A 13,572-nucleotide genomic window follows, 5' to 3' on the forward strand; every position below is an offset into this window, starting at 1 on the left:
GGCGGCCGCCTGCTGCACGGCGGAGACCAGCCGTGACAGGCCTGCTTCCGTCCAGGTGCCGTTCTCGGCGTACTGCCGCGTGAGGCGCGCCGCCGGGCCCGGGTCGGCGGCGGAGCCGGAGGACGGCCGCAGCGGCGCGCCCGCCAACACCAGCAGCAGCGGCAGCAGCGACGGCAGAGCGGCCATGGCAGAGCTGGCCGGAGATTTTACCATCGTCACACGCATCGTCAGTGGCCACTCGTCGCGTCCGTTGAACGTGAGGCAGACGTACAAGACACGCAAGATGATACCATGCTGAAGGTCATATCATGAAGGTGACACCATGGTGCCGATAGTGACTGGCGCTGAAATCAATGCACATTTGTTCACATGACGGCTGCAAGCCTATCGTCGGCGATGCATTGCACAGTAAACACACATATGTTGCAAATGTAGACAGGGAAAGTCCCAGACAAATGCAGAGGAAGGCGCAAGGGAAAGATGGCTCAGACTTCAAACTGGGCAGTTTCAGACGTATTGCATCATGACATCCTTCAACACGCCAACTGCGGGAGGGAGACATGCTCCCAACGATGCCCCCAAAGTTAAAAGTGAGGTTCGTCCATCACATGTAACGCTTGCCTCAATGTCTTTAAATGTGCAACAGTCCCATTACTTCGGTGCCATCCGGACGGTACGTTACGAGCGCGTTTTGCCTAGCGTTGTTAGAGAAGGAGGGTTGCAAATGGTAAAAAAATCCGTACCGCAATTTACGCACAGTCAGAAAGGTTGTAACTGAGGGTGTCTTCACCCAATAGCCAACAGGAAAACGTCCTCCTTATCAGACTGTTATGTGCATTGATATGTGCACAAATCAACCTTGACACTAAAAACATCAGGGTAAATACGTAAAGATAAGTAGATCGAGAACATGCGCAAGTGATTAATGTCATAGGATAAATATCGCATACCACTCACGCGCGAAATAGCATTTGTTTTCGATGAAAACTTGGAGATGTGCGCTCCCCTCTCTCCCCCCCCCCCCCCCCCCCCCCCCACTGCGAAGTATTGCACACGCCCCTGGCGCTAGCGACCGAAACAGACAACAATCTGGCTGAAGAAATACCAGCTGACACTGAAGGGCAAGGTCAAGTTCACACATAATAACGCTGCGACGCACATCACACAAAATATATCCGGACCCCAAACACTTTTGAAAATAATGATTTTATGCATGCATGCTTTTAGATCGCGTGCGACAATTAAGGCTTGGTATCCACTGACAAAGGAAAAAAAGGGGTCAACGTGCATCCCCTTCTATCCTCTTCAAATTTTATCAACATATGTTAACGGCTCAAACAGAAGATTTCTGAATAAATACATATAAAGCCCTGCTGAGTGCCTGCTAACTTACAAATGGATATTCAGCACGTTTTGGACAAGGTATAGGTGAGTGTACGCGACGATGAGGAGATGATCATCAGACGGCTCTTCAAGGCAAAGTCGTATATGACACTGCCTGTGGCAGGCATGTGAATGTGTATTCGCTGAGCGTTGTGGATTTTGTTAAAATAGACAGAGATAGACTGAAATGTGAACTCGCCCAAGGAAATCAGCATATGGAAGATAGCGGGAGGCGCTTCAACGCAATGCCGTGCATCTCTCACCATCTCCATGCAGTGCAACTTTCCAACTTCTCTCACAAATAGTGTCGAGATGAGAAATGATATCTATCAAACAAGTGACAGCACGCTAAGATGATTAAAAGAGAATAATGACGATGAGCGCTAGGCACAGCCTTTCGCATATCGCCTCCCCGAACAGACAAAGTGTGTCCCCGTTTGACCTAACATGTCAATATCGTGACATTCAGTCTCAGTATCTCATTCACGCAAAATACGACACGCTCCTTTAAAATTCACTCGTTTAGGGACACCTCATGCCCATGTGTGAAGGGAATCCCACACATCGACATTGCCGATGGTTTGCATTACTATTCGTAACAATGTCGTTAGGGTGTGTCCCTGAGTCAAAGCCAAACCAAACGCATTGCTTAAAACAAACAAATACGTGCTTTTGTAACGCATTGTATTCAATGGTAAACATCTCCACCCTGCAGATCTTCCTCTTTTTTGGCCATCGCTGATAATCCCTGCCACCACCTTTAGTCAGTGGCAAATACTTTGCAGCTGTAGCTTCACAAAAGGTACCTCAATAACCTCCATGACTTTTAGCATGGGTGGATGAGTCAAAAAGACGAACGTACCCAGCACACATGTTTGTTTTGAAAACTACGCATCCCATAGTTTTCTAAATTTCAAATTCAATCGGTTAAGCCGACGAAGTGGGTGTTAAGGTGGCAAAATGGTTACCCAACACAACATTTTTCTCAACACTGTATCAAACGCCTTAAAACGCAAAGGGCTTATCAAAAAGCAAACACAGACCACACAGATGCCAAAACCAATTATTCGACTGTCACAAAACCCTAGACGTTTAGTGTGTAATGGGTGATTTCGACCCCAAGAAAAATAAAAAGTCGTTATTTTTACCACCGCCCAAAAATTATCGTTGGCGGACCACTGATTTCTCAGAACCCATCGGGAGATCATTACACAACTTACATCATTCGACACGTCATAATGACCTCTTGCAGATACGGAAATGTGACCTTAACACGCGTCGGGTGGGGGGCAAATTGATCGCCCCTGAAGGTTTTTCCCAATGGTTTACGAACGGCGCGGCGTAGCCGCGCGAAATTTTGCATAGCTGTAGACATTTGAATAGTGGATCGTCTGACATAAGACTTTGGATGTACCTTGTAAGGTCGCTGACCTATGGCAGGTCAAAGTCAGGCCATGGTTTCAGCGAAGGCACGTTCTAAGGAATCGTTCAATCCGATCAAACAACGGAGTGTTAGACGAGGCCATACATTTATGAGATACTTTCTTAGGAAACACAACAATTGAATCAACAACTAGCAATGTCCTAGGGCCAGGAATGGAGGTCAGACCAAGGTCAAAACCAACCTGTTTTATTACCCTCGGGCTTGCTGTGTGGACAGGTTTCTGATGCTCATTTCGAATACATTGATAGCGGGAATCGCATTATACACCTTTCATGGACTTCTTATAGACCAGAAAGGGGCACTGACCCAAAATGACCCCGGTCAACATTTTGTTTTCAGCAACATACTGCCTAGCATGATCTTTGTTGCTTATTCAAAGGCAAAACTCAAGACAGTCTTATATTATTTTCATCATGACCTCTAAAAGGTCAAAAAAGGTTATTGACCTTATCTGAGCGTGTGACATTTTGGATAGAACAGTTGCCTAGGTTCAGGGGGTCCTTTGGACGCCAATCTGGAATTTGACCTTGTTTGACCTAATCTGACCCAAAGGTCATGACCTAGGATCCTCAGACTTCGACCTACGTGAGTTCACGTATAGGTCCACACACCCTGTAAATTTGGTCTCTCTAGCTCTCTTAGTTCCCGAGATCTCAGGGGGGGGGGGGGGTTCAAACTGACCCCCTCTACCCGCGCGAAGGGTATCCAACCGGCCACCCGGGCGCGTGTTAAGCCAGGTAAAACATCGTCAATTTGGGCAAATTCCAAGCTTCTTGTTTTCCGTCAACTAAGCACTCGGAGCCTTTTAATCACGAAGCCTTTGTCATTTAACGCGTCATTCCCGACTTCCTCCTGACAATTAAAAAAATGGTAAATCTTGGTAAGGTCAAAAGTTGGCAATCTCACTATATTCCAAAAATTCTGTTTGCCGGCAACCGCATCCCAGAATCTATGCGTATAATCGGCTCGAAACCCTAGGTGGGCCACTCGATGTACCAAACTTGATCCCCTCTTTCAGTTTGGAAACCCTGGTGGAAAACCTGGAAAATGGCGACCCCCGATGGCGGCAGGCGAGGCGACGAATCCGAAATTTAGTGCGCACGATTACGATTCGCCGCAGTCCGAAGCTTGAACTCGAAGAAAGCTCAGTTCTCACAATCTGTTGGTGCGATCACTACGAAATGTTGGGAAAACCGACGTTTGACTTGACGTAGCATCAGCACTTTCGGAGCTTCATGCGCCAATAACTATGGCGTGTTGAATGGCGGTTTGGCGATGTTCACATGGTAGGCCCTAAGAACTGAAGAATCTGCAAGCAACAGTTATGGAATGTGACAGACGACTTTTCACTTGACAGGGGATTACCATATGCGTCCCTAAAACGCGAATAAATGCTGGCACACCCAATGGTGAACGATTCGAGACGTCAGCATGCAAAGGATTTCAGAAATCTCTTGCCTGCGAGAACTTTGGGAATGTGGTGAAATCGGTCACTATCCGACCGCCCAAGGGCCACCACGTTTGGAGTTTCAAGAACTATGATCCATGAAATTACGAAGATGTGTAATGATTGTAAAAATAAGGTCTACGGATCCCAGTTCCCTGCAAAGATTTTTACCTTTGCAAAGTGGTCAACTCTTGACTTGACAAATGATAAATGGCATTTTGGGCCCATAATTGGGGATCAATTTTGGCACAAGGAATGGCTACGGTTTAGAGACAAACGCATGCAGGAGGTCCCAGAGCTGATTTCTCTGCGAGCGAAAGAGCTAGAATGTGATGAAATGGGGCACGTGATCTAGCTTCGTGTCACCATTCCTCGAAGCGCAAGCGCAAACCAACTATGACGCATCGCATGGTGAAGCTTTTGCGATGATCGCACACGGTTCTTATAATTGATTTGTCTGCAAGCGAACACCTGGCAAGTTTCGTCCTCACCTACGGTCCCCATTTCGTCAACTGCAGGATGAATCAAGTATGACAAATCAAATGGTAAAAGTTGTGAGGTGGTGGCATGCATTTGTTCGAAGAACTGAGCTGTCTGCAAGAAAGCAGTCGGAATTTTGCAGCATTGACTTTTGACCTGACCAACGCCATTTCTGCGGCTGCAAGCATAGGTGGATCCGGGGGGGGGGGGGGGCACGGGCCATGCCCCCCCCCCCAAAAGACCTCTGAGAGCATCTTTCGGCCCCCCAAACATTCCCGGAACTTCATAAAAGTTCCGTCCACTTACCGTCTGTTTTAACTGTTTTAGCTGTTTTGTTTTAACTTCTGTTTAACATTCAAAAGCATTTCGGTGTTTTTTTCGGTTTTGAATGGTGCCCCTACTAGGTGCTCGCGAGAGGCACCATGCACTGAACCTCGGATCCCACACCAGCCATCTGGGGACGAACGGTTGCCCCCCCCCCCAAAAAAAACCAACTCCAGGCTAGATCCGCCCCTGGCTGCAAGAGGACCTTACAGCTGCGAAACTGGTTGCAGTTAAACAACGCATCGAACGGTGAATGTTCCGCCAGGATCGGAGCAAGAAATTCCGAGACTTAAGTTGCCTGCTTTCGTGCGTGGAATTTTTACTTTTTACGATACTTGACGTGCTCGTTGGATCACCATACTCTCACTCCACATTCACTACACCATGCTCAATCGACTCATTTAAGTTTGAAGCGGCTGGGTGTGGGGCTTTCGAGGAGCACGCCGGCCAGGAATGCGGATGTTTATCCGTTCACAAGATCGGTAGTCGGCAGCCCAGTTCACACACATGTGCATAAAGCCTGATCGATGGTGCAGCCTCAACACCTGGCGGCGAACGAATCCAGACACAGGTGGCTCGGCACACCCGAGGACCGGCGGGCAGGTGCGGCACGGACCCGTGGAGCTTGCAGCAGCAGGTTTTCTCAGATCCTCGCGTAGTTCTGACCGCAAACGTCAGGTGGTGGCACCACATGAGCACGCAAACTTGAGTAGAAAGTATCAGTCTGCAGTGGATTCTCGGCCACGGCGGTGCGGGGAAACCCGTGTGAGCGGCGCTGGAGGGACAGTCAGCCAGCAAAATCTACGGATAGGTGGGTCGCGCATCTTGACATCAGTGTATATAAGATTCCGGCCATTCTCTGCATCTCAGTCGAGAGATACGTACTTATCAATGTCACCCGGTGTAGCCTGAGAATGCATCGTCTGTCAGGGCGCCAGCGGCCAGTTGCTGACTCAATGGTAAGGCGTTCGCGGCCAGCAGGCCTTCCCTGGATTGCGTAAGCCAAACTGGAGGTGACGTACAGTCCATTGTTGGGATCTGCTCACGGTTCTGCACCGTCTCAAAGTGTCAAGTCTGCGTTCATTGCAATCTGAGCAGACAGTGGCACAGTGCGGCGTTCTACGCCGGCGGCCCCGTAGTGTAGCTTGCAATGCAGCGGCAGCGTGAGCGAGCCCAGCGCTGGGCGCGCCTCTGGCACCACTGCCGGGGCGAGGTCCACACGCGACAGGCCACGCGGCGTCAGCCTGACGCATCCGGCCGTGTCAGAGCACTCTCCGGCACGTAAAACCCTCCGCTGGCCCACCCGGCAGAATAGTGGTAAAACCTTTCTGAGCGGTGGGATCAGGGAGCACGCGACAAACTCCGCTAGCAGGTGCAGTGAACAGAAAAGCATCTGTGCAAAACGTCCGATGTCGTCTGCGTATGGGAGGGGTGGATTAGCGAGGGAAATACTCAGGAGGCCAGGAAGAGGAACCGTAGGGGATCAGTTAGGCCGAATGTTACATGAGTCGCCTAAATTGTGGGACCGCATATAACATGTAGAAGAACAAGCCATTCGACAACAACCATTTTTGCCTTAAGTGAAAACTGGTGGCGCAATCTGACGGAGCCTGCTAGACTGCTAAACGGTGCTTTAAAGGCAGATGCCTGCAGTTCGCAATGAAGGTTGAAATACGTGATCACGTATTTTCTTTTGGGGGGGAGGGGCAAAGGATGAGTTCATGTTGCCGGTCGAAAGCAGGCCTTTTTGCAAAGGTTAAAGGGAGTATCCCACCTTTTAGGACTTTTCACTTGGTGCGGCATCAGACGCGTACGAGTTGATCAGTTATACCAGCTTTCTCGAAATGCTTCTGAGTACCCCAGAACTTCTATTTGAAGTAGCCAATTCTGGAGCAGACAACTCATGTGGCTCCCTGCCCACCACTTAGAAAGTAACGCATTTTATTTGCCTTCCTGTTTTCAACGTGTGTATGTACCGTAATGTTTGCAACACACTAACGTGTCAACACGTCTGTGTAATAAATGCTACGAAAACTCGACACACTCCGTTTGGACAAAAAGATATGTGAACATGAGCCTATTGCTTCGCGAATCCAACGAAACGTTATACTATGACCCTGATTTCTCCTACATGACGTTTACCACAGCGGATCTTTTCGGGGCGTGCTTTGGCTTCGGGAATGGGAGTACTACATGATCTGTATGACGCACTGGTCCAGAGCTTCAACCAATGGGCTTCCCGGAAACAGGCTCTAGCCCGCTGGGTCAATCACAAACGTTCTTTTATTTGTCGAGGTGCGCACGGTGCTTGTCATGACGACGGCGGTCGCGACTGCAGGGCAAAAGTGCAGTGCTGTTAAAAAGGTTGACAGCGTTACTTCGACTCGCAGATAACTAAAACTGATGTTTTCATCATGTCTTGATGGTGCCACAGTGACACTGCCCATTGCTTTTATTAGACCTTAATAGTCCGAGGTTTAGCTGGAGCACGTTTTCTGAAATATGCCCTGAAGGTGGGACACTCTCTTTAAGCTGAGGAAATTTTACGAAGATTATTTTACAGGGTTAAAGAAGTTCAGAAAGATTTAGTACACAATGAGCACAATATCAGCCCTAAAACTCTCCCTTACAGCACACCTGTGTGACCGGAAGTGGCGTTTCACAGCCCACGACACGCTATCAACAGTCCTCAAGCTTGCTCAGAAATCCGTGGTTGTTAACCCCAAGCACCCCAGCTTCCTGAGTGGCCAAGAAAGCCCCAAATTGCACATGTGTGACAAAATGACCATTTGCCATGGATAGAGCTTTGCAAACAGTGCCACATGGAATTGTGTTGTCTGTTTTAATAACTTGTTTGCTTTCCATTGGAAGGCAGCATACCAAGACGATGAATCATATTTTCCCCTCCCAACTGTCAGAAAGTAAATTTTGGGCATGTTTGAGTTTTGGGGATGTTTGAGTATGATAAACAGAGCCCCAGACAAAGTCCACAGATGCCCTATGTCACATACTGATAGCTGAGACAACTGTAATGACTATGATACCTCAGGAGTTGGAAAAGTGTAGGAGTGAGTGCATCCAACCTAATGGTATCGACACATACTAGATATCAAAGAGTGGTAGCACTGATCAGGGGCAGCACCACATATTTGGGCTGAGGGAGAGGGGAGACTTTTGACAGATCTTAACAAAATGGGGCCCCACCACAGTGGGCCCATTGGGCACTGACTCCTAGGATCGGGGAGGAGGCACCAAGGGCGGATGCTTCCTTACCAAATTCTCATGCATTACCATCCAAGTAAATAAATGCCAATGTGCCTTCTGGTCGATCCCAGGGTTTTGTCATTGCATCGCAGGGTGGCCATATCCCTAAACAGGGTCTCCAGATAGATGGAGCAGCCTCCTAATCCAGAATAAGATCACTAAGATTCGCAAAGGAGGCATCCAAACCCAGCAGATGGTATATTTATCCTGAATTAGGGAATCCTGAGCTGGAACTGTTGCCTTTCAATATCTGAAAAAGGATTTCATGTTCCACAAAGCAGGCATCCTGATATATAGGGGTACTTCACAATCCAGAAAAGTGCCTCCTGATCAAACAGGGGCATCCCAAGCCTTGACTGTGCACTCTCTGCATTTCAGCTCTGATAACCACCATAGCCTGAATTTAGATAATCTACATGAGCTGAATGGTCTTTTGTTTGAGCAAAATGGGCTCCTAAAACTTCAAGGGAGCAAAAAGGTACCACCTCTGCATCCTCTGCCTGTGCTTATCTTAAAGAGCATCATCAGTCTGCCAAGCATGCACTTTGAAACCACTGACTTGGTAACAATAGGAGGTTAATTTAATTGTGTATAGATAAGGTTTGATAGAGCCATAGGTAGAGCCATATATGGCTGCAAACATTGCGATGTGTGAGGAGAGAGGTAAATGTCACTATTTGCATTGCAGGTGATATTCTGTTCATCACAAAGTCACTCAACTTCAAATATCTCATAACCCCCATGACCACTTGGTTTGCAAAGATTCTGGTTGACTGCCCACCCTGGCAACATAAAAACTTCACTGATCAAAACTTTTCCCATCCAGTACATGGCCTCAGGGGCTGTATTACATCATGCACATAACTGATCCAAAATTAATGATAAAAATAGGGTAGCATCACTGATGAACATAACACCATGCAAGCAGCAGATGTCACATTAATAATAGTGCTATCTACAGTCCTCAAAACACTGGACACCAGTGCTGTTTAGGTGGAGGTTTCAAGTGACCCAGAATTTGTGATTATAGGCTGTGTTGATCCCTTGGAGAGTTGTGCAACTTATTTGCAAATGCAATACAAAATTGGCTTCACTGGTTTAGGGTACAGGTTTGACATTTGCACCAGCCGGGTTTATCTGTTCACCGAAATGGGAACCATTGGTAACCATTTGAGCCTCTACAAGATGATCAACAAGCGTGTTTGTAAGACATTTGAAGCAGTGGCAAAACCATGCGGGTTTCGATGAGGTAATTTTCATATTATAAAACATGCATGGTCATTCAGTGCAACTGATTTTGACCACCCGTCTAACCAAAGCATACATAACAAGCCTTCTGCGCGGGAGATAAGCGCATCAGATATTTACCTCACCGACGATACCGGTTTTCTCGAAGCGCGAAAAGTGCCGGCGCGCGCGTCGCACTTGTTCTGAGCGATGTGCGCTGAACGTCGCTTTAAGACCCGAGAATATTTAGTACCAATATGTACTAAGAGGGGCACGGCGTTTAGTACCGATTGGTGCTTGACACCGTGGAGCATAGCGCGCATTGATACCAAGCAGCGCAGGCGGGTAGGTAACCTTAGGCCCAAGAAGTGGAAATGAGTTTGTTTAGAGGTGACCCTCGTGCATTTCTTTTCGTTTGATGGGAGCAGAAAACCTTCATCATTTTGAGATCCCAATTCCCGTCGGATTGCGAGTTACTCCTAGGACGCGGCAAGGTCGGTCGGTTTGCAAGTTTTCCTTTTTCTGGGCCGCTTACCCAGCCAGCATGTCCAACTGGGACCGATGTGTGACCGATGGACAGTCACGTGGGGCCCGTCAGGGCTGCCCACTTTCGTCCCACGTGGGCATGTTATGGGCAGTCAACTGGTCCCACCTGGGCGGCCCACCTGGGCCCATTTGGGGGCCAAACCGAGACCCACATGGAGCCACCTGGGCTGTCCGGTTAAGACCCATTTTAGTCTCATGTGGACAAATAAAGAAACGCTTCAGAACATAATTGCAGAGCATAGCAAGCGGAGGGAAAATCCAATACAACACCGATAAATATTTCCAAACCAGAAATGGCGCAAAGGCAGAGCAAGCTGAACAAAACTAGATAAATGACCACCACGTCTAACGAGAAATGCCACGACCACGTTGGGGGGGACAAGTGGCAACCAAGTGTTTAGCAGGGGTTCGGCGCGGGGGTCGACCGGCCCGGCAGCACGACAGAGCCGCGGTCCTACTCACGTGGTACTGGTGAAGATGTCTTAATCGTTCACTCGCGGCCGCGCTTTATATAGCGCGGAACGGGGCCACCGTGTGACGCTGGGGGCCTACTCTTTCTATAGAAAAGACCTACGTGATCATACGCGAGGTGGTCTAGAGATCTATCTGCTATTTATTGCACTAAAGGAACAATGTGTATGTGCCCGCCACCGATTCTCAGAGATTCCTCAGGATCATGCGTAGGCTGAACGGTAATGATTTTTTTTTCACGAGATTTTCACACGACCAAGGGCTGCTGACAGAGTGCTGCAATGTCTTGTCAAATTTCCGCATTGCACAAATATGAGCGCGTGGTGAGCAAAAAAATGCCACAAAAATCCCCCCAGGTGTAACACGGGCGACGTTACTTCCGCGACCACCGGACGACGGCATGACCCGTATCCACTCCCTAAGTCATAGCTGCCGGAAGACAACCCGCAATGGAACGGAATGGCGTTTCAGCGCTTGATCGGGAACAATAATTCGCCCGCTAGTGTTCTACTCCAGGGGGCCCATTCCCGGAAAGAAAAAAGGTGTCTCATTAGTGTTGAAAAGAGTGGATCGAAATGAATTAAAAAACGCACAAGGCCACCCCATGTTAGCCTGAGAGCACTCATTCTTTTGCGCAATGCACTAATGAAACGAATTATCAGGAGGTTTAAGCCTGCGCGCCCGCAGTTTCGGAAGCAAGAACAGCGATAACCTGGGTTGCAGTTTTCGTAGAACCAGACGGCATTGGCCTCTGCAAGTAACCCCAGGCGGCTGTTACCATGCGCCAGGGCGACCGTCGAGGCATAATACTTTCAGATGTCTTAACATATTTATTCGTACCGTTTAAAATTTAGGCTGGGTGTATCTTTTTTACAACTTTGAGGTTGTTCTCTGGACAGATTAACAGCTACAGCAGCACGAAATACAGAGATTGCACCTGTACTCCCCCAGTTCTACCACCAGATTCCAGGACCGCTTCGCGATGCTGTAAAGGCCGATCCGTTCAATAATTGATCGGCCAAAAAATCGCACAGGTGAAATGTGCGCCCGGCTACCTTCTTAATGCGCGGTTTGAAGCTAAAGCTTTCAGGGGTACTTCTGTTAAATGTGCCATCACGTTCATGCACCCATTGGGCAGGGCTTAACATAAGCCACAGCATGGACGCTGCGCGACTTATGGAGACTGCAACGCCTGGTGTCAAGGGTTTTTTGCTAAGATATGCGAGGCCGAATGCTCAAAAGAACGTTACATAATTTGTATCACTTATCAACTCTGGCTGAATGTTGAACATTTCCGGACAAACATGGTTTGGCCATGTGATGCAAATTGTTGACCCATTTCGATCTAAATTAGCGCGGTCCTTAATATCTCTGTACAGCCCAGAAAAGATTCTAACGAAGCTTCAGAGCTCTATCGGCTTGGAAATAAATCCACAGAGCCACTGTGAAACAAGGAGCGCCGGTGATTTGTCCCATGCACTCGCTTAACGCATGATTTCTTCAATCGATTGACTTAAAAATTCGGGCAGGGCTGATCTCGCCGTAGCTCCCGAATTCCATTTTAGTAAAAGAACGAAAAAATGAAAAATATAAAAACCTAGCCTCATTAAAAACTGGACCATATTCGGTGATTTTTAAATAGCGGGTGGGGGTGGGGGTGGGTGGGGGGGGGGGCTTTTACTGTCAAGGGCCCTTTGTCAACCTGTGTGCTCCTCCCTCCCTTAGGTCTCGGCTGTGCACCTGTTCTGAAATATACCGGCCCACCGGTTTAGGGGACCCTTTACAAAGCCCACTCCCCACCCAAATTTGGATACGCCGCCCCTGCCTGGATAAGGAGTCCTTCGTCGAATGACCTTTCCAGCCTAAATGAGAGGTAGCTTTGGCCGCCCATGTGAACGGTAATTATTGATAGGATGAAAAGCCAGCGAACCGGATGGCAGCGTGTGTGTGCGGGTGGCGAGCTGGTGCCCCTCGAAATGACCTTTGGCTCTTGAGTCACATTTCAATATTAACAGTTCACGCGGGTGTGAGAAGTGCTGAAGTGCATTGATATCGTTCTAATTTATTTTGCTTTGCCTAATCACCCAGGGTCAAGCCAGGTCGAATTATGTTCTTTGTGAACAGATTATATATTGAAAGTGTTCAAAAACCATCATATTCACCTATATTCATCCACATTACAGTGTGGCCTGAAATCGTTTTCCCAACATCGCCGGGCGGGCCAGTGCTACAAAAGTGTTCCCCGCTTTGACGTGGCATTTATTTATTTATTTATTACACGCCATAAGCTCACCCCACTCAGAATGTGCCTATTACAGAGCCCGTGTTATGGAAATAAAACACTGCAGGTCAGGGAGGCTCGCGCAAACACGTACGCACGCAGGCACACATGTACAGAGCGCACTCTCTCACAGTCGTTAAAGTCATTTGAAGTAGGCGTCGCTATCCGTCATTGATCCGCCGCTGCAGGATATAACTACACAATTCGCGTTCGAATTGTGGAAGGCTCAGCTCGCAAATATTCTGCGGCAGTGCGTTGTAGGCGGTCACGGTGGAGTAAACAAAACGCCCCCTTCCCGATTCGGATCTGATCACCGGCACATGTAACATATCATCCTGCCCCGTTGTGCGATAGTGAACATGGTGTCTATGGATAAGGTGGTCAGATAGCGACTCCGGCTAGGATCTTTCCAGGATACGTTTCAGAAGTGTCAGTGTATGATATAAGATCATGCTGTTAGCAGACATCCACTCGAGATCTCGTAAAACATCGCTCACATGATCATATTTCCGACGCCCAGAGATGACTCGTGCTGCGAAGTTCACCAGCTTCTGCAGTCGAGATGTTTAAGTAGCATTACATGTTCCGTACACACAGATGCAGTAACGGATGAGTGAGATGACTACACCCTGGACTAGAGTAATGAGTGTGGCCTGAGGCAGACTGTGCCGGCTGTGGCTGAGGCCGACAGGAACGCCAGTGCAT

Source organism: Pollicipes pollicipes, unplaced genomic scaffold (genome assembly GCF_011947565.3).
Source record: "Pollicipes pollicipes isolate AB1234 unplaced genomic scaffold, Ppol_2.1 Scaffold_7231;HRSCAF=8579_pilon_pilon_pilon, whole genome shotgun sequence".
Classification (NCBI taxonomy): domain Eukaryota; kingdom Metazoa; phylum Arthropoda; class Thecostraca; order Pollicipedomorpha; family Pollicipedidae; genus Pollicipes; species Pollicipes pollicipes.